Source organism: Protopterus annectens, chromosome 8.part0 (genome assembly GCF_019279795.1).
Source record: "Protopterus annectens isolate FY-2018-M chromosome 8.part0, PAN1.0, whole genome shotgun sequence".
NCBI lineage: Eukaryota > Metazoa > Chordata > Ceratodontiformes > Protopteridae > Protopterus > Protopterus annectens.
Window position 1 is genome coordinate 883,831,112 of NC_056741.1, and position 22,077 is coordinate 883,853,188.

Genomic DNA, 22,077 nt, shown 5'->3' on the forward strand with positions numbered 1-22,077 from the left:
GCATAATGGTTAAGGTAATTGCCTTATAAACCAAAGGTGCAGGGTTTTAATTCTCACATGGGGTAATTGGCTAGGCTTAAAATGGCCCACAAAGGCAGTTAGCCTAGTACTAATCTATGAACCTATGACCTGCCACAGGAAAGGGGGGAAGCAAGCTTAGAATTTTTTTTGGAGTAAAAGTGGAAATGGAGAAAGCTGGAACAGAGGTTAATTCAACGTTAAGAATCTGAGTGGGTTGGCCTTCACAAATGTTCTCTATTAGATTGAGTGAACTAATGACACTAGACTGGGAGGAGTGTCACAGATCAAATATACAGTATGGGCAGGCAACTGCAAAGCCACCACAGTTCCTAGCTGTAGCCACTAAATGAAAGTTTTAAACAGACCAAGGGGCAGACTCTAGAGAATGCTTTTAACTGTAAACAGACAATTATAAAAAATGCACAGAAAAGCTCGGATAGAGCACTCACAAACAAAAAATACAACTCTCAGTATGAAAAAGCAGTTTACAGTTAAGTAATTCAGTAAACATGCAATTAGCAATGAAAAAATACAGTAAAAACAGCATAAAACAGTACATAAATGCAGTGAAACAATAAAAAAGCTTTATAACAGTGCAAAATGTAGTAGATCAGCTGTATGGCACAATTATAAGCATTTCAGAAGTGCAGTTCAGTGAAATAAGTGTAAGAAATAACTTATCCTGCTCTTGGAATCTTAAGGAATTTCCACTTATGCAATGCAATCCAGAGCCTGAGCAATACAAGCACAACCTTTATAAGATGCAGGGTTTATATAGCAGTAAGAATGGAAGAGTTGGAAGATCAAATTACTACTCAGCCCCTGCTATTACCCAATCACTCGTACTACAGAAGGTCAGGAGGCCTTGTTACTCTCAATAATAAGAAGACAATCAGCAGAAAATGGCTGCCAGAAACACAGGAAACTCAAACAAAACTACCAGCCTAGACAACAGGCCTCTATCAAGATTATGCTACCTGAGCAGAACACAGAAACCTCACTTTAAAAGCATAGAAGGAACACCCTCAAAGAGAAAATACAAGTTTCAGTATGAAAAAGCAGTTTACAATTTAGTAATTAAATAAAAAATGCAATTATAGTAATGCACACTATTACATTTCCTAGCTAGTAAATCAACTGTATAGCACAATTATAAGCGTTTCAGAAGTGCAGTTCAGTGAAATAAGTGTAAGAAATAAATTATCCTGCTCTTGGAATCTTAAGGAATTTCCACTTATGCAATACAATTCAGAGCCTGAGCAATACAATGAATCTCATCTTCATGCTGGCACATGCCAGTGTTTACAACTGTTATGCAACTGTCTGCAGCAGTACAGCATTCTATGCCATTCAAGGTACCCTATGTATGACTCATTCTCTGTGTATGTCTCCCTGTGTGTCTCACTCTATCACTGTCTGTCCCTCTCTTCCCCACATCTATGTGTGTGTATGCTTGACATATTGTAATATGTTGCCGATATATATGTGTGTGTATCACACACAACAGATTCAGATATACCACATATGTGCCACCTACAGCTGCCTGTGGGTAATCCTGTCTGATGGGTGTGTGTGTGTGTGTGTGTGTGTGTGTGTGTGTGTGTGTGTGTGTGTGTGGAGAGAGGTTTACATAGCTGTGTGTATGCAAAGACATTTGCACAATACAGAGATATATAGTCCAATGTTGTTTCAGACACGGGCTTCATTCCTCTATGTGTAGGAGCATGCTCAGTATGACCTTCTATAGTAAGTGTGGGAATACATTCCAGGGATAGTTGTACTCCAGTCCGGGGTGTTGTGTGCTACAGCCATACCTTGCAACCTGTTTGTGCAAGATATCTGGAGATAGGCTGCCAATATGGGGAAACAACGGGCCAAAACTAGGGGGTACTGAAACTATTGCTCTTATTAATGTATGAGTTGCTTAAGTTACGGGGTTTGTTTTAGCAGACATTTTCTGACATATATAATGTTTGACACTGTACTGTATTGTGTCATTACCTATTCAGATCATCACAGTTATTTACCAGAGAAATACAAGATGGATGATGTACAGACCTATATTATGAGATAAAGGCTAGACATTCTTGCACAATCCAGTCAGTTGGGAGGTGTGGCTATGGCCAATTGACTAGTGAACCCATGTAAAAGGTCCAGCACCTTGATGATATGCTGGCGGGGGATCTCCTGGTTGTGCAGTATTCTACTTACCTGAAAGGTCATATCCTGGTGTGCCATACCTGTCAGCTGCACAGATTCTCACAGATTATTCAGATTCATGTCTCATATATCTGGTCAGTTTCCCTTAACATTATTGTTTACTAGCACATTTGTTGAAAACCACTCAGGGTTGCAGTCAGGGAATACTGACAGAACATTAGAGTTTCAGACTTCATACCCTTCATGACATCCATGCTACTACACACCCTGTCTGTTATTCTATCAACTTTCTAACATTATGAGACCAATATTTCAAATATGTCACTATATCTGGCCCTTCATCCCACCATTATGTATGGCTTTGTCCAGATTTCTTCCTCTACGAGGTTGAGAGGTATGCTACTAGCATTTAGCAGCATGGCTTTACATTTGCATTTTGTTGACTATGTTATGTTGGTAGTATGGAGCCCATGACATTCCTTACAAAGGCACTATGGTTGAGGCATGGGCCTTTGCCAGATGCCTGTAGGCCATGTGAGACTGATGCAGGCCATCTGTAGCAAGGCAATGTGTTCTGTCACTCATATATTCCCAGGCTGCCAGACAGTGGACCTCTCTGTGGTGACAATGGTAAGTGACAGAGCACACTGCTGTGCTACTAGGCACCATACCTCTCTATGTATGTGAGCGAGACATCTAGACAAAGCCATGAGTAATTGGGTGCCAAAGGCCTAAATATACAGACCATTGTAAATATTGTAAATATTGGCCTTACAAACCTGGACGGGTGATACAATAACAGATTTTGCATTAGCATGCATTTTTCTATATGGTATGAAGTCTGAAACACTACACTCCTTCAATATTTTCTGACTTTAGACCTTTGTTGTTTGCCAATAATTTGCCAGACAACCACTGTTTCAGACAAATGTCACCACAAATATGATGCAAACCTGTGTACATTCTGTGAAAGGTCTGTACAGTTGTAAGGTATGGAAGGCACTACATAGGTTACTCCAACCTGTGTACTGTTCATAAGGGTGGCCCCCTGTACATGACCTGTCCAGCTTTCTGGCAGTAATAAATATTAACATCTTGACAGTGTGTCCAATTCCCATCATAGGTGTAGCTGACATGCTAAATAGTTGGCACTGGATTTTGTGGAACATAGCCCTGTCTACCACAGTACTGTACCTAGGCCACTAGGACACAACAGCCATGAGAAGTTGCCTGCCACATCCTGGCAGTATTCCCTACACATATACACAGCTCATTGATCCCTGCATATTGTGGACATGCAACAAGTTATCAAGTTGATTGGGACAGCTCTGGCAATGTGTGCTCTGCTGCTATTATCCTACAAATTTACATGTTACTGCATTTCTATGTGAATATGGGTGTGGGGAGGGGCACACCTGTCAACAGTACACACTTGCACAGACTGTGCTGACATTGGCTTTACATTTCGATTCCATTTAGCATAGTATTGTGCCCTGTCTTGGAGAATATAGGCATATCACTAAAGACCACAAGTTAGATTGTAATGCCATACAATTGAGTTTCGGACTTCTTATCCTTCAGAGTCTTACTGCAAGTGCAAGGCCTGCTGTGATAGCACTGTGTACGTCCGTATTGGGCTACTCCATCATTGTCACCATTTGTGTGCCTTTGCCAGACATTCCTTTATGGGTTTCTACAGCTGACTTGCTGTGTGAGTCTGGGGGTGAGTATAGGATCCCCACCGTGACAGCCATGCATGTGACCTATGACTCCCCCTTAGTTGGTCCCCCACATATACTGCAGTGGGATTCTTCACCTTAAATGATACTGCATAGTATGGGGAAGCCAGTATTGTGCAGACATTTCCTGGTATCCCACATAGCTGTCAGTTGTCTGCTGCTATCCCAGTAGGCCACCCCATTCCCTTGCATGCATGCAGCATTACCATAGATATGCTACCAAAACATACTAATCCATTCATTTATTGTTAAGAAGACTGAATTACCTTGTGCCTGTCACAGTTCTGAGGATGGTGCTTGAGGTCTGCGTTGGATGCACACAGTACACTGTCTGTACATGATAAGTTACAGATAATGTGATGTGTGTGCCATCCATTTTACTGTGTGTGTGTGTCAGCAAGATGTGTCAGTCCCTGGTCCCTACAATGTCAGTGTGTGTGCTATGCATTGCCTCTATGCCAAGGCCTGGGCATACTGGGCACACCTCTGTCTGCCTACAGGAGCTTCCTTTTCTGAGTCCCACTGTGCCTGTGGGGACCTTGGCAATGGTGGGGGGCTGTGTGTCCCTTCCCTGTGCTGTTCTTGCTGCAGATGTTTCTGCACAATCATATTGTGTAGCATAGCACATACTATGAACATGTGTGCAAGACTCCACCAGGTATGTCAAGGCAGTGGAACTATGACTTGAGCATACCAAACACATGCTCTATAATGATCCTGGTTTGTGCGTGTGCCTCATTATGGCATTTTTGAGTGGATGTGCTTGCATTTCTGATGGGTGTCATCATCCAAGGCTCCAATGCATAGCCAGCATCCCCCACCAGATGGCCATATGGGATGTCCCCACTGGCAAATGCCTGGTACATCTGTGAGGAATGCCAGATGTGGGAGTCATGATAGCTTCCAGGACTGATGGCACACACATTCATGATAATGCCCTGGGCATTGCACATGACCTGGCAGTTGATGGAGAGGAAGCTCTTGCTATTTATGTAGACACTACCTTGTTGACTTGGTGGTGCTTTGATGTGGATGTGCATGTAATCTATAAACCCAGTACCTCTGGGTATTCTGCTGCACGGTGGAAGAGATGCATATTGCTGGTCCTGTCATTATGGGTGTTGGGGAAGTAAATGTGCTCACCAGCATTTGGTAGGATGGCATCCAGGAACAGTAGAGTATCCTGGATGCGGATGCCTGTGAGACCACTCATGATGTCCCCAGTAGGTCTTTAGAAAGTACCTGTAGCTAGTATTCTTAAGGCTACACATACCTTGGTATTTACTGGGATGGGTTCCCCTCTGTTGGCTCTGGGTCTGAGTTGAGGCCAGCACAGCTTGATGATTTGCTGAAGTACGTCTCTGTCCACCCTGAAGTGCTCTACTGTCTCCAGATTTTGTAGCCTCTGGTAAGTTACCCTGGGTCTGAACACTCTTCTCCTCCTCCTCGGTCTGTGGCTGTTGTCAGCATTATCATCCTTACCACCCTCAGCCTCTAGCACATACTGATTGATCAAAGCAATGGCAGCCCCTAACATGTTTTCAGTTAAAATTCCCCTGCATGTGTACACTAATGGTACAGAGTTTGTGGGAAAAAACTGTTGTGCTGCAGATGCTGCCTGTATAATTGGCTGACTATGATGCATTCCACCTGCCAGCTATGTTATTTGTACTTGATTGCTTGTATTATGCTATTTCCATTTTTTTCCTTTTTTCCCTTCCCATTTCCACCCCTTTTAAGCCCTGAGGTGCACTGCATAAACCCAGTGCCCAAATGTAAACAGTCCTGCTATTTCTGGGTTTTTTTTGTTTTGTTTTATACCTGGTGCGTGCCATGCAAGCCCATTTAGCTAAGGTAAACAATGAGAAATGGCCCTCCCCTGGACATGAACACACTCTTCATTTCATGGAATAACTTGATACAGCCTCAGACATGCACCCTTGTTTAGCTGTGCTTAGCTAAGCTCATCTGGGAGCTGTGGAGCTCCAATGTGCTTACACCAAGCATGACACACCCTCTTTTCATGTCTGCTGCTTCTCCTGCTTACACCACTGCCTTACAGCACCTACACAGGTAGATGTATTTTGGCATTTTGCTTCTTTTTGTGATTCAGTAAAATTCCCTCATTAGTATACCTCACTGCCCTAGTCCCTAGTTACAGCACTACCCCAGAGCCTTGCCCCTTGCCCCTCAGCAACCACTGTTCCCTTTTATTATTTTGATTCTGCATGCCATAGACTATAATGGAAAAATGCAAATTTCACGTAAAATTGCCTTTTCACATTTTTTAAAAATTTTCAGCATGATCCCATTTGCGCGCCACTGCTCTATGATTAAATGACTGAGATCGGCCAAAAAAAAAAAAAAACTTTTATTTTTATAATTTTGCAACACTTTTCCATGCCATTTGCAACACTTTTCCATGCCGATGGCCATATATTTGGCCACTGGAATGCCTAAGGATTAGAATACATGCTTTGGTTTAAGCTGTTATGCCTCTGCTTTGATTTTTGCAGAAATGTACTCAGCTAGTACCCAAATACATTTCTGCATGCTACACTATTCTGCCACAGATGCCGGCCTGCTTATTGGATCACTAATTGACCTCATTTGCATGAGGACATTAGCATAATCCATTTGTGTCCTTGGCAGAATAGTGTTTCCAGGCTCATGCACATCCCAAGGCTTGTTTACTGGATTGCCCGGCAGCCATATTCCATGCAGGAATGGCTATACTATTCCTGCACAGAAATTTAGCTTATTGAATCCCTGGGAATATGAATATTTTTACATAATATCAATGCTTACAAGTGAAATGTACATTAGGAAGCTTATGAAGCATATTTGTCAGTTGTTTAATAATATACAGAAAGTATGGTCATATGTTAAGTGTTTCATTTGTTGGGCATCATTTCTCATTAGTGGTCAGTCACTGTATAAACAATGAAAAGACTGCTTTTCACAATTATCAGTCACTGTATAAACAATGAAAAGACTGCTTTTGATCTTTTTTTTTTATTTTAGTATAAGCCTAATGGAAACACTAATATACTACTGAAAATAGCAAAGTTATTTGATACTTGCAAGATGTTTGCTAACATGCAAAAAGACTTTATAAATGTCATTTTGTTTGGTTTTACCCCAATTTCTCATTTGTTGTTGTTAAATGGTACAGATACAAATGAAATGCGTTGTTTACAGCTTATTTGTTAAGTTGATCATTATTATATTGATTGTTTGCTCATATTTTAATTACATTGCTTGTAGAGGTGCCCATTATTGTAAATAATGTAAGGTATGCTGCAAATTCTAAATGTTTAACGTACAAGCCAAATGCAAAATTGTTATTGGGACAATTGCTTATTTAATGGTTGCTAGAAGAGATGGGCCTTTGACTGAAGGTACTTAATCCACGTATTCATTAGCAAACAAAGTTGAAAAATATACTTCTATAGTTTTACAGTTTGGCAAAGATGCATATTGGGACATTTTAATAGAAATGGCTTCACTTTCCCAAAGTGCTGCTGGTCGATACAATGGGAGATTCATTGTAACTAAACTACAAATATAGACCAAGGTCCCATTTGAGCTTGTTCATTTTATTATAAGTTATTGAGTAGTTTTCTGCACAGTTTGTTTTAATACATATATGCAATTAGTTAAAATATCTTCAGCATAGTGTTTAACTTTTATACCTGAATGTTTTTCCTTTTTTGTTTTTTTTTCTTTTTGTTTATTAGACCTAATATATATTGACATAATTATTTCAAAGCATATCAGAATGTGATTATTAGATTTACTCATGATATATTTCTACAACAATTATATATCTTTATGTTTAATAGATGATCATATTCATATTGAGTTAAGAGGTTTTTCTTATTATTATAAAATATTATAGAAGTTTTAAATTTATGTTGAGATTACATTTCATAAATATATAAATAATTAATAACATCACTAGTAATGCAGATAGAGAAGCTATAACTGTGTTTGGAAGACAGTTAGAAGGTTAGCTTGGATAGCTTTTCTATTCAAGCTTGTGGTTTTTCATCTCGTAGTATTGGATGATGGGGTTTTTAATCAGTTTGCAAATAATAAAAAAAGGAACACAGATACGTTCAACACTTTAATAAAATAACAAACAATGATCACAGAAAAGCTTTCGGGTTTCCCCTTCTTCAGTGCTATTCACAACAAGATAAATCACATCAATTAAATATTAAAATCAAAAAGAGCATGTGACACAGCCAACCAATAAAAACAATACATATAAAAATAACAATGAAAAATGAAAAAAAAAATCATTATGTTTATATAAAAATTCAATGTAAATTATATTGCCTTTTAATTAAAACTGGCTTTAAGCTCACTGTTAAATGTTTATAATAATGCATTGGTGAAACATATATCTGAGAATACAAATTAACATAATTTTAAATTTAGGGTCATTAGGATGATTAATAAAAATGGGAGGGGAGGTGATATTAATAATGTGCTAAAGAATGCTGAATATTCATGGATAATAAGTCTGTAAGTGGACATTGACCCTGGTTTAAACAATGCCGTGAGCTTAAAGCCAGTTTTAGTTTAAAGGCAATATAATTTACACTGAACTTTTATATAAACATAATGAGTTTTTTCACCTGCATTGTTATTTTTATATGTATTGTTATTATTGTTATTATTGGTTGGCTGTGTGACATGTTCTTTTTGATTTTACTATTTAATTGAAATGATTTATCTTGTTATGAATAGCACTGAAGAAGGGGAAACCCAAAAGCTTTGCTGTGATCATTGTTTGTTATTTTATTAAAGTGTCAAATGTACCTGTGTTCCTTTTTTGTTATTTGCTGATTGTGAAACTATTGTACACAGTTTACTGCAGTGGTTATCTTGTTTTTGTTTTTAATCAGTTTACAAAGTTTGTAGAATAAAGTTTTTTTTCAGTTGGTGTCTACCAGAATTAGTTCCATTACTTTATTATACCTATTCATTATTTTTTTAATAAACATGTATGCGATTTCCTACAAATATAAATACATAGACTAATCCTAAATTAACATCATTAAATGAGTATGAAATGTTCATCTGTTAATATAAATGGGCTAAATAATAATATTAAAAGAAGAAGATTGTTTAAATATCTCAATTTACATAAACCTCATCTCATCTTTCTACAGGAAACTCACCTATTAAAAGAGGATGTAGATAAACTTAATTTTAATAATTATACAGCTTTAGTAACCTCTCATTATACACAAAAGAAAAGAGGTGTAGCAATACTAATGAGAAATTCTACCTTAAATTCTAAAATTCTCAATACATTTTGTGATTCCTCTGGTATGATGTGTTTGGTATCCCTTAAAATGAATGGAAAATGTTCACTTTAATTAATCTATACTGGATGCCTGGATTAGGAGCTAAAACAGTTAAGCATCAATTTGAAGAAATTATTTATAATAACAAAGGAAGTATTATTCTGGTGGGGGATTTCAATTGTATTTTAGATTAAAAAGATACCAATACAAACTGCAAATGTAGAAAATCTGTAACTTCAAAGGCATTAATGAAATTCATAGAATTAACAAATATGAAAGATAATGAGTTTGCAGAGCCAAACTCACTATTTTTTTAAATTCTATTCAAATTGTCATAAATCCCACTCTAGAATAGATAGGGTATATCGATCAAATGATATAATAACAACATTAGATGAAGTGAAAACTATAACTTGCTCACTGTCTGATCACAACACAATTATCTTTGAATTAGAAACTATCCCAACAAATACATTGCCCATCACTAGAATACCTACATATATAATACATTTAAAATATTTTAAAGATTTTTATGTAAAAGAAATAAAGAACTTTCTTGAAGTTAATATTATTGAGGACATATCAGAAATCTATATTTGGGATTCTTTAAAATCTTATATTTATGGTAAAACTATCTTGTTATATCAATAAGAAGAAACAATGGAACAAAGAAATATTAGAGCTATAAAATAAATTAGACAAACTAAAATTAGAAATACAAAAAGGAAATGCAAATCTAAAAGGAGAATTTGAACAGATAAACAATAAATATTTAGAAATACTTCATCATAAAATCATGATCAATATTGAAAAAATTAAATTAAATTAACTTTCTTTGAATCCTACTAATCAAAAACAATTAGCACATAGAACAAAAAGGATTGTTATATCTAAACAAATAAAAAAGATCTATATACCAGGTACTAAAAAGAAAGTTACTTATATAAATAACATCTTGGAGGCATTCAGAATACGTTTTAAGACACTTAATACACCAAACACAGACATAGATTCCAAAGGTATTACATTGTTCCTAAATAAACACATTGGTAATAGGTTAACTCAGGAACAGGTAGCCTTTTTAGATAAACCTATTACAATGACAGAATCACAAATTAAAAATTCAAAAACACATGAAGCCCCAGGAATGGAAAATATTTTACCTGAAATATATATATTAATTTTATTAAAAGTATATGCAATAGTGAAACAAAATATAGAAATACCCCCTTCATGGAAATATTCTTTAATATCACCAATTTTAAAATCAGGTAAAAATGAAAAACAATGCTCTTCATAAAGGCCCATATCTTTACTAAATATAGACTACAAAATGTTAATGGCAATTTATGCAACTAGAATAAAACATTTTCTTCCCCTTTTATTACATGAAGATCAAAAGTTTTTATAAAGGGAAGAAACACAATAATATTAAAAGAATTTTAACATTAGTAGATCATATTAAACTTCAATAGAAAAAAATTAACTGTAGTAATTATAGATATAAACTGTTCCTTTGGTTATGCAAATTGGAATTATCTATTCCTACTATTAGATGAATATAAATTCCCAAAAGACTTCATAAATACAAACTGTTATACGAAAATACATTTGCTTACATTAAGTTAGGGCCCTTTTGTTCTACATCTCTTGAAATCACTAAAGGAACTAAACAAGGCTGCCCCTTGCCTCCATTGTTATTTGCTTTATTGATTGAACCTTTTGCCAATTATATCAGACTAGACACAAATATTAAAGGTATTCAAATTAACAAAGGACCAGAATTAAAACTTCAGTTGTTTGTGGATTATATTCTATTGACCCTAACTAACAAAAATGATTCCTTACAAGCATTATTTAACATCATGGTTAACTTTCAAAACATCTCTGGTCTTTATTTTAACAAAAATAAAACTAGAATTCTACCTATAAACAGTAAAGAGAAATCTACAGATAAAAGGTTTTCAAGATATATTGCACTGGATGGTAAGATTAAATACCTAGGCATTTTAATAACAGAAGATCTGAACGAGACCATACTATTACACTATACTACTATCTTAAATGAAATCAACCAGGTGATTATTAACTGGAATAGATTCTTTTTCAGAATGGAGGATAGGCTATATTTAATCAAAAAAATTGTTTTTTCCCAATATATTATACCTTATTCAAGCTTTATCTCTCCCCCTCCTAACACATTATTCAAAAATATAAAAAAATTACATAAACATTTTTATGGTTCCCTAACAAATCTAGAATTGCTCTAAATAATCATTTGATGAAATGGGAAGAAGGAGGAATTAATCTCCCAGATATAGAGATACATGCTTTGTCTTCAGTTATTAAAAATATAACATTATGGTTAAAGTTTACTTATTCTTCTACTTGGAAACAATTACAGGAATAGATTTGTTTACAGTCAATACAGCCATTAAGCCAGAACTTTTCAATAATCTAACCAAACTATTTTTTGAATGATTAAAGAAGTTATTCTACAGAACAAAAAGATAAAAATATTAATGCAATTTATAACCAATATTGTATTCATATTCAATAATTTCTTGAATAAGAACCCTAATATTAAAGTGTGGTACATGAGTAAACTTAAATCCAAAACCTAATACTTTGGCATCAATTGATAGACTCGGGAAAAGTTTTACCACTTAATCAAATAATGAATAAATATGATATAACATGTGGTTGATATTACAATCTTTAAGGCAATATGTTATTAGTAAGACTGAACTAATACACCTATCAAATAAATAAGAATTTTCAAAATTTATAGAATTTATTATTTTTACAACAAATCAACCAGTTCAAGGAAGTGGATATTTGTCTAAAATATATAAAGTTACAAAAAAAACTCCAAAATGTTATTACAAAAAGAACTTTTGGGACTATTTCACACTAATTAATAATTATCCTCCAACAGAGAATGATAAAAAAAATCATAATTGTGTCTTCTAAACAAACTACATTATCTTTACATTGGCAATTATTTTCCTGGAAATTTCTACACTGGACTTATATTACACCTCATAAAATTGAAATAATGTATGGAACTGAAGAAACATATTGGAGATGTGCATTAAAATTAAAGAAAGATTGGCAACACATATTTTACAACTGTAATCTTTTTAATATTTATTGGGAAGAAATTAATAATTTCCTTCAGACTGTCTTTAATGACAACTTTCAATTGACAAAAGCTTTAGTTCTGTTTAACACACCTATCCCAAAGGAAATTCCAAGAATTAAATATTCAATTCTCTGGTGTCTATTAGCCATAGCTCAAAGAATCATAACCATTAAATAGAAAAACCCTTCTCCTACTTTTAGTGAATTTAAGAATCTAGTGCTATCTGTTGATTATATGGAAATTGCTACTTTAAAGTCTAGGACTAATAGAATTACTTCTCATCATAATTCTTAGTTAAAAGTAATGGAAATATTACAGAAAACAAACATTAACATACATTACTAAATTATGTAAATTGTATAAGTTAAATAATTTATAAACTCTGGTTGGACACCTTTGTATATAGTTGGGTTTGTTTCTTAGGTTATTTATATTCTTAGAATTATTATAATACATTTTCATCTTCTATCATAAATGTTTGTTAATACTGATTGATGATATATATGTTGTATTTTTTCTTATTTGACATGTAACTTATTATATTTATGAAAAACAATAATAAAAAAGAAATTTAAATAAAAAAATATTAATACTTACAACACCAGCTTAGTCAAGGGTTGGCATAATGGTTAAAGTGTTTGATTACAGACACAAGGTATAGGGTTTGATTTGCACTTTTGTGAAGCATAACTGCTAAAAAGGTCCCCTTGGAGTCATTAGCCTAGTAATCACCTATCCTGTATAAAACATTGAGTCTAATAACCTCTGAGTGAAAATGCTAGTGCTTGAAATTAGTTAAGAAGGAATGCAAGGATTTTATTTAGAAGGGAATTAAAGCTATTTATTTTGATGCATCACTTAGAGTAGAAGGGGAAATAGTGTGTATATTGCTAAACATCAGAGAAACCTCTAATTCAAATATTGATAAACATATTGTTACCATACTGGAGAATATGAAGTGTGATAGTTATTCCTTCCTGTATGGAAATTAGGTGACCCCACCATATCTGTCAGCAGGTCAGATATACAAGAGTATTCGGCAAGTCTCTCTCTCTGAAACTTAGTATTTTCTATGAGTGATAAGTTGCAGTGCTACACAGATGACAACCTGCTGTAATACTCTGATGTAGTTTTATTTTCCTTTGCTCTAAGATAGAAAAGAGCTGTCAACTAATTTTGGTTTGATTATAATTTTTGAGGAGCTTTACTACCAAGTAAAGTATTTCTCATATTTGCATGGGCAAGACTTACATTTCCAAGAAAGAAAAGTTAAACGTACTCCAAAGTTCACCATTAAAGACACCCAGAATCCACATTGTTGCAATAATTCTGATACCCAATGCTGTTGAACAATTAAGTGAAACTGGCAAAATACAGGGACTATGAAGCCCACTATGTACAAGAAGCCTTCCAATTTATTAAGCTTCCCAAGTTTCTTGCTTTTGTGTGTGGATGGGTTAGAGCTGCCATTATCTTTGTTCAACATTTAAAAAACAGCTTATGAGTTTTTATTTTTCTCAAATAACAAGGAAATTATGTTAGCTTGTTATTTTCATACCGGGGACAGCTTTTTCCTTACAGTTCTTCTGTGGTTTATGTATCTATTTTATTACTACATCACCGTGGTTTCTTAGATAAAATTCTCTGCTGTTTCTTATGAAGCAATGACTGATAATTAGTAGTAATGGAAGCTGGAGGGTCCATGGTGGAGGGATGGGAGTGAGTGGCACACGGTTCACCCATCCTGAAGGGATGGAGGTGGTTTGTCTCACCACCTGGGTAACAACTAGTGAGAGCTGTGAGTGGTAAAGCCCACGTAGTCTAGGCCAGAGGGACATGGTGCCTTAGCGTATCAGAGTAGGTCAGAGGGCAGTCACCTGGGGAAGCTTGCATGTTCCTCCCCACATAGACTGGCAATACTAGTGTCCCTCAGAAGCTGTCAATGTTAGTTAGGAACACTTAGAATGGTCTGGGGAGGGGGACTCTATTGTCTGCCTGGGTGATAGCAATATGATTGGCTTTTGCCTTGCAGGGGAACAAATATGTCAATGACAGCTTTTCTCCCACCCTGTGGGGGGGATTATTGTGCTCATTGATCACTGTGGGTTGATGGTCTGTAAATGGAGGGATTACAAACAAAATCACTGATTTTCCTTGCTCTGTAAAATACTGATCAAGAAAAACAAACACTCCTGGATCCAAAATCCAATGAAATCTCCACAAAAAATGAAAAAAGCAGCACACACTGGATGAGAAATAAATTTTACTGGATTCTGGTACCTCGGCCTTCGCCTTCACATGGAATAATGTTGTAAAATACAAACCAGTATAAATACACATTCAATCATACCAATTAAATAATTAATCAATCAAATACTTCACCAGTTAAAGAGATACATATACATATAAATAAACTCATGTATAAATGTTCTACAAAAAATAAATCTTATTTAATATATTATAATTCTAAATTCATACCATTGGGAAATAATGTTCCAAAATTTATAATAAACCTGGATTCCATATTCAATAATTTGTTCTGAAAATTAATATTACTTTCCCCTATTCCCCATGGTTTTGCCAAAATGCTGAATTTGAAACCAGAATGATCCCCCCCATGAAAATGGTGGAAGTGGCACGCAACTGGACTATCAAGTCTGCTATTCCTAATATCCCCCAGATGTTCCAAAATTCTTAACTTAACCCTGCGTTTTGTTTGCCCTATATACCATTTTGGTTCTATACAATTACAACCTATGATATATATCACCCCTGAAGAATTACAATCAAAATGATCTAAAGCATGGTATGTCACCCCATTAATGTTATGACCGTCTAAATTAATAATTTTGTCACAGATTTTACATTTCTTACATGCAAACGAGCCTGCATTAAAGGCCCTATCCTTTTTACCCTTACTTCTGACTAATTCCTTTAGATTTTTACATCTTATATGAGAGAAAACGATGTTGTGTGGAACAATGTTCCCTAAAAATTCATCACTTGTTATGACTGGCCACATATTCAGAACAATTTTCTTCAAAAATGAAGAAAAGGGAGAGAATTTGTTTACAAAAAATATTTTATCCATCAAATTAGGAACTTCTTCCTTAAACAAAATTGAATTGTTCACAGTTCCCTTCCTAATTCTAAATACCTTTCCCTGTTCCTTCAAATTTAACATTTCTTCCACTCTGGTTCTATTTGAATAAACTATATTCCTGGAATAGCCTCTATTCATCAATTTATTACAAATGATGTCAAATTCCCTGTGTACATTTATATTCTCAGATGTATTTAAAGCAATACGTTTAAATTCGCCAAAAGGCAAAGACTTAATTAAAGAATGACTATGCATGCTGTTTGCATGCAAGAAGTTATTAACAGCTGTCTTTTTATGAAATGGTTTATGTTCAATTGTACCCCTTGTGCTAATATAAAAATGTACATCCAAGAAATCAATATTTTTAACATTAGTCCGGTACGTAAAATCTAGTCCAAATGTATTTGATTTTAAACCCTTCATGAATTCGTCAAATTCTAATGGACTACCCCTGCACAAAAACAAAAGATCATCTATGAATCTCTTGTAAATTAAAACTTTGTTTTGAAAAAACTTTGCTGTATAAATGAATAAATTCTCAAAAAAACCCATAAACAGAATGGCATAAGATGGTGCAAAACTGGCACCCATTGCCGTTCCCTCTTTTTGTAAGTAGTATTTTTTGTTAAATTCAAACACATTATGAGTGAGACAAAATTCCACCAATAGGATGATAAAGTGGGTTTTTGGTCCCTCCCCCATAAAGAAATGGATAGCCTCTAAACCCCATCTTGTGGAAATGGATGTGTATAATGACATCACGTCCACACTGGCCCAATAATAATGTCATATATTAAATAAGATTTATTTTTTGTAGAACATTTATACATGAGTTTATTTATATGTATATGTATCTCTTTAACTGGTGAAGTATTTGATTGATTAATTATTTAATTGGTATGATTGAATGTGTATTTATACTGGTTTGTATTTTACAACATTATTCCATGTGAAGGCGAAGGCCGAGGTACCAGAATCCAGTAAAATTTATTTCTCATCCAGTGTGTGCTGCTTTTTTCGTTTTCTGTAAAATACTGCTAATGCTGCTATGGTGTCCTAATGTGTTTTGACTCATTTTCTATATGCTGGTCTTTTCCTTCCTGCTTGCACTTAAGAAATATAATCAGAACATTGGACTCTTTATCTTTAATCCTTACTATCTTTGCCTGCTTGTCTCCTCTAAGTTTGGCTAGCCCAATAGGTGAATGACCTTTACAAACACTTTTTGTTATGAGAGGGTTAAACAGCTATATCAGAGTAGTACTTCATCTCTGGGTAAAGTCTTAGTACAGCCAAAGATAACACACTAGTGTGTTGAAGCATGCACTATGACTCCATCATCAGTGAAGCATAGTTAACAGACTGGGAGGAACCCTAGAGCAGACATTAACTTATCATTAGGGTTTCTTTACATTAACATTTTATTAAGAGTCACAGTCAGATACAGCCATGTTGTTGCTGAGAATGATGAGGATTTCTGAAATTTAGAAGCCTCAGACGAATGCATGAATGATGGGTAATGTTACCAGCTACCGCCTGGCTGGAGATGAATATGTAACCATGTCTACAGACAAATGGAATGCAAAGAGATATTTTTTTCTATTATAATTGAGTATCAGGCACATGACTCTGTTTGTTCCAGCCCAGTAATTAGGAAGAAAAAAGATAGAGATAGGTGGGGGGCATGGATTATAAGAACTATAGCTTCAAAACTATCAAACATCATTTTGTGAGCTCTAGCATGCTGAATTTAGAGAGACTTACCCTCCACAAGCATTAATTGCACTCTTACCAAATGTTGCATGGTCATAGCAAAAAAATGTTAAACTTTCTATTTAACAGAGGATGCAGTAAGCAATCCAAAACCGCATATTATTCCAAAAAAGAGAGAGAGGTTTAGTTGAACACATTCTTTCTTTCTGAGGACTCATTTTGCATTTTTTATTAAAAGTGTTTGGTGATGTCCTTGATGTTCTGCCATTTCATTTCTAGTCTAGCAGTTCACTTTTGACATTGTAATGCAAAGCTACCTACCCTAGTCCTTACGGGTCTATATTAGAACATCGAAGTTTCAAAACTTTGAATGTTCTAATACTGACCCCTATTCAGCGAACACTTACAACATCGAACATGCAGAACAGCAGATTTTTTCCTAGGGAAAAAAAATGCTGTTCCAAAACACATACACACAACACAAGCACACCAAACAAGCAGCAATCCACACACATACACCTAAAATCTTACATCTAACCCTACACTAAAATGTACATAAACCACTAATGATCCACTTACCTTAACCCAAACCCTAACCCTAAGGTCCATCACTATTGCACACTCACCTCACCCGCGCCCTAACCCTAACTCACCTAACCCACCCTAACCCTCATGTCCACATAATTGCACACATACCTAACCCGCGGCCTAACCCTAACTCACCTAACCCACGCCCAATCGCACACTTACCTGAACCCAACCCATAACTTTCCACCACAGTGCTAAAAATAGTGAAGCGACAGAAATGGACAATGAATTCCTTCCCTAGGAAAAAGTTCATTTTTCCGTAGCTTCGCTATTTTCAGCGTTCGCTGAATAGGGGTCGATATTAGAACATTTAAAGTTTTGAAACTTCGATGTTCTACTATAGACCCGTCCTTACTGCATACCTGTAAGACAGGTAGGTCTCAGTACAACATCTGTATACAAACAATAGTAATTTTCCATCAGCTAAAGCTGTATTAAACCTGCTCCTGGAATTATGACATATACAGGGTGCTTCCTGGGCTGCATAAAGTGTCTTACCGTAACAGATCAGCTGTCACATTTATATCATTTAAGTTCTAGTGGTTATGTTTCTCACATGCTGCATGAAAGACCAAAATTGTGAGCTGACATTTTACTTAGAGAACGTCAAGTGCTATAACTAAGCTGAAGAATCATTTAGATTTCAGATAAAAACAGCTATTTTCACTCATGTCAACAAAATCTGTGATACAGAATAGCAACTGGTAGAGGTATTAGTGAATAACTACAGTGAACTCACTTGACATTCTGGGAGAGAAACATGATACTCTTTCAGTTTTCCAACTAGATCAGAAGTTTTCCTGACATGCAAAGACACAAGAACTATGACAGAATTATTTTTACATAGCACTTGGTTGACTGTAATGAGGGTAGGCTCTGATAACCTGTGGATCATTTAACGCAACATTTAGTACGTGCATACAAAGTGCTTATTAAATGTGACATTTAAAGGATACTATTTAAGAAAGTAATACCCTGGCAAGATTTAATTCATATCAGGTAAGTTAAAGAGACATGCTACACAACTCTTCATTACTTAAGTAAAGAAGAAACACATTGAACATAACGGTAAAAGAAGAAAAGTGCAGTATATTACTTTTTATTTTTAGAGTCACTGGCAAAGAAAATGAGACACTAACAAATTCAATGATATAACTGGTATGTTAATCAAGAAAAGTTAATTTGATTTACAGAAATTAGTTTTGTATTTGATAAATCCAGAAAATGGAACTTTGGTGCTGTGTAACATTTTGAGACAGTTTCAAGTCTTTCTGAGATATACAATGAATGAAGATAAACAAAGTTTATTTAGTTAGTTATTGTAACTGCAGCGGCAATCTTGCATTTAACAATAATAGTAAGAAACCTATAATGGAACAGTAAGGGATTGTTAGATTAGACGCCATGCTAATGAAATTGTTTCCTCAGGCAGTTTTACATCTTGTTTTCATAAGATGGCACTACCTAGTGGGCTTCATCAATACCCTTGAAGTTGTTTACCATGTGACTGTGCCTCATTTATTCAAGCTACATATGATAATCTCTTCCTTCCTTTCTTCTTTATTTAGCTTGTGGTACAGACTGTTTACCTTTCTGGTAGCCTGATATATTTGCTTTCTGTGGAGAATTTACTATGTGACCCTTTTTTACTTTAATATGAGCTGTCCATTCTTCCAGCCCTCTTCTCAAAATGGGTATGTTCCTGTTAATCTATTTTTAGTAACTCCAACAAGCAGTGTATGATTTGTGCTATCTGTAGCCTGCCAAATCCTCTTTTACTCCCCCTCCCCATTTGCATCAGGCTTCTGGGATCCTCCAAAACTGCACACATGTCACTTTGTCCTTCTTGCAGTGGCTGATTACTGGCCAGTAAAGACTTGAGGTGACCACATCATGAGAAAAGTTTCTGCCCCGCATGCAACTCCCCTTTTACACATGTTAAGCCTTTGTGATGTCAGTCTGTGTAGTCAGAGTGTTCTTCAATTTGCCATACACGATATATATATATATATATATATATATGTGTATATATATATATATATATATTTTTTTTTTGTTGTTTTTTTTTTTGTTTACCAGGAAAATTTGTCTGTGAAATGAAATACCCATTTTCAGTGGAGACCCAGGGAGAAAAGCTCTAAAACAAGGACAGAAATACCTTTTTGACAATTCAAAAGAAAAACAGTCAACAAATATTATTTGCAAACTATTTCAAAGCAAATGATCAACAAGCATTTGCAAAGCATACCAGATTAAGGAAATACATGTTTTCAAGATATTGCGAGTAAAATCAAAAATATTATATTAATACTCGTATAGTATCCATAGCCAGCAGAGTTAGGCTGGCATACTTCAAACTGTATGTGTGGCACAGTTGCATAGTTTATTAGCTGGGATATAGATATAACCCTATCCCCACTGCCATAATAGTTACTTCTGATTGCAGATTCCCAGCCATCCATTAAAAGACAGTTAATCAGCCTTTTAAGAAATAGCCCTGTAATCATTGCCTAAGAAAGGGATGCTGTCCCCAAGCTGCATAGCCCATCCCCATGTCATCACCCACTAGAAATGATGAGAGAAACTTTTATGTTTCAGCACTAAATGAGCATTCAGTCCCCTTTTTTGTGTTACTGGCTTACTTTTCTGAAACTCAGAATTTCTCTTTACTTATGTATGTATGTATGTATGTATGCATGTATGTATGTTTTCAATCATGACCAGTCATGACTGGGACAACATGGTGCAATACACAAACAGAAAGCTATACAAATTCCAAAGAATACAGAGAGTTGTACATAGTGCAGTAAAAAAGTAGAGACAATCCATCTGTATGTTATTTACTGTTATAAATGCCAATGATATTACTTACAGTATGCACAATTAAGGTAGGCATTCAACCTGTAGTCATTTTTAGAAGTATATCTTTACAAGAAAGATGTGACTACAGAGTGAGCTGCAAGGATTAGCCATTGTCATGGAAGGTGCAAGAGCATTTGGTATTCTTAAATGGTTTTTCTTTTAGCTTTTGATGCCTCATTTCAATAGGTAGACAATTCCAAGCAGCTAGGTCTAGCCTAAAGATAGTTCTTTTTCTTGTGGAGGCTTTAAAATGAGGTCTAAAAAGGGTACTGTTACCCTCTTGGCTGTCTCTAAGTGTGCGATTAGTGTTCCTGATTTGTAATTTTGTTTTCAGGGTGAACGATGTCCCATTTTTAACTGTTTTTAGATTTGACAGATAAGAAGAAATGTAGCTCGGTTATTTGCAGGTAGTCAATTAGATAGTTGTAGAGGCTGGCAGTGATGAGTCTATGGTTCTGCAAGAAGAACAAATCTACAGATTTTGTATATAGCAGTTTGCATTTTACATGTGTTTGAGCTAGAATGTAAGGTTACAAGAGGGAATCCATATTCTGTTTTAGGGTAAAGCGCATTTTAGGTAAGGTATTATGTGCTATAGGAATGTAGGGGTGTGAGATTTTATAGGCATAGCTTTAGCTGGTGGAATGTTTTGATAATAATACTGTCAGAATGCTTGGCCACTGAAAGGGTAGCGTCCGACGTGATTCGCTAGGCCCTTCTTTGCCATCTATAATGGTAATATTTAAATTTGGGGATTTAGAGAGTTTTCTATTTTTTGTAGATACACTCAGACCACTTCAGTTATCTTCACAAATGCAGACTGTTTAGACTGTTATAATATATGTATGATGCCTACTGTTTTTTTTATCAACTTTTGGTGCTTAGATGGCACTAACACTGTACACTTATCCCTTTTAACGACACTTTTATGACAGTGATTTATGGTGAGGGGTTTTACCTTTCTTTTTCTCTCTCCCTGGGGTTCAATAAACTCTGTGCAGGAATAGTGATATTCCTGCATGGAGTGGTTTGTGTCTGTGTAGCCACAGCAGTGCACCTTGCATATTCATGAAGGCATACTGCTGTTTAGGCTAAACAGACATGAACTGTGAACGAGTGCAGGGGGCATGTTTAAGTAGTGCACCGACTAAGAACACCCCCCCTGAACTCACAAAGTGCCATATGGCACTTTCTAAACACGATCTGGCATAATATTAGAGAATGCCTCTAATATTATCCCAATATTTCAGTGTCTCTGGACACTGAAATGAAATAAATGATCATTTCACTGTCCACGGACACTGAAATACATATGGCAGCAGGAAAGCAATGTAGGGGGTGTGTGACAGGTTCTGTGATACACCTCCTGCATTGTAAAATTGCCGTATGACACCTCGCAGCCTGCTAAAGGAGGAAATATCTACA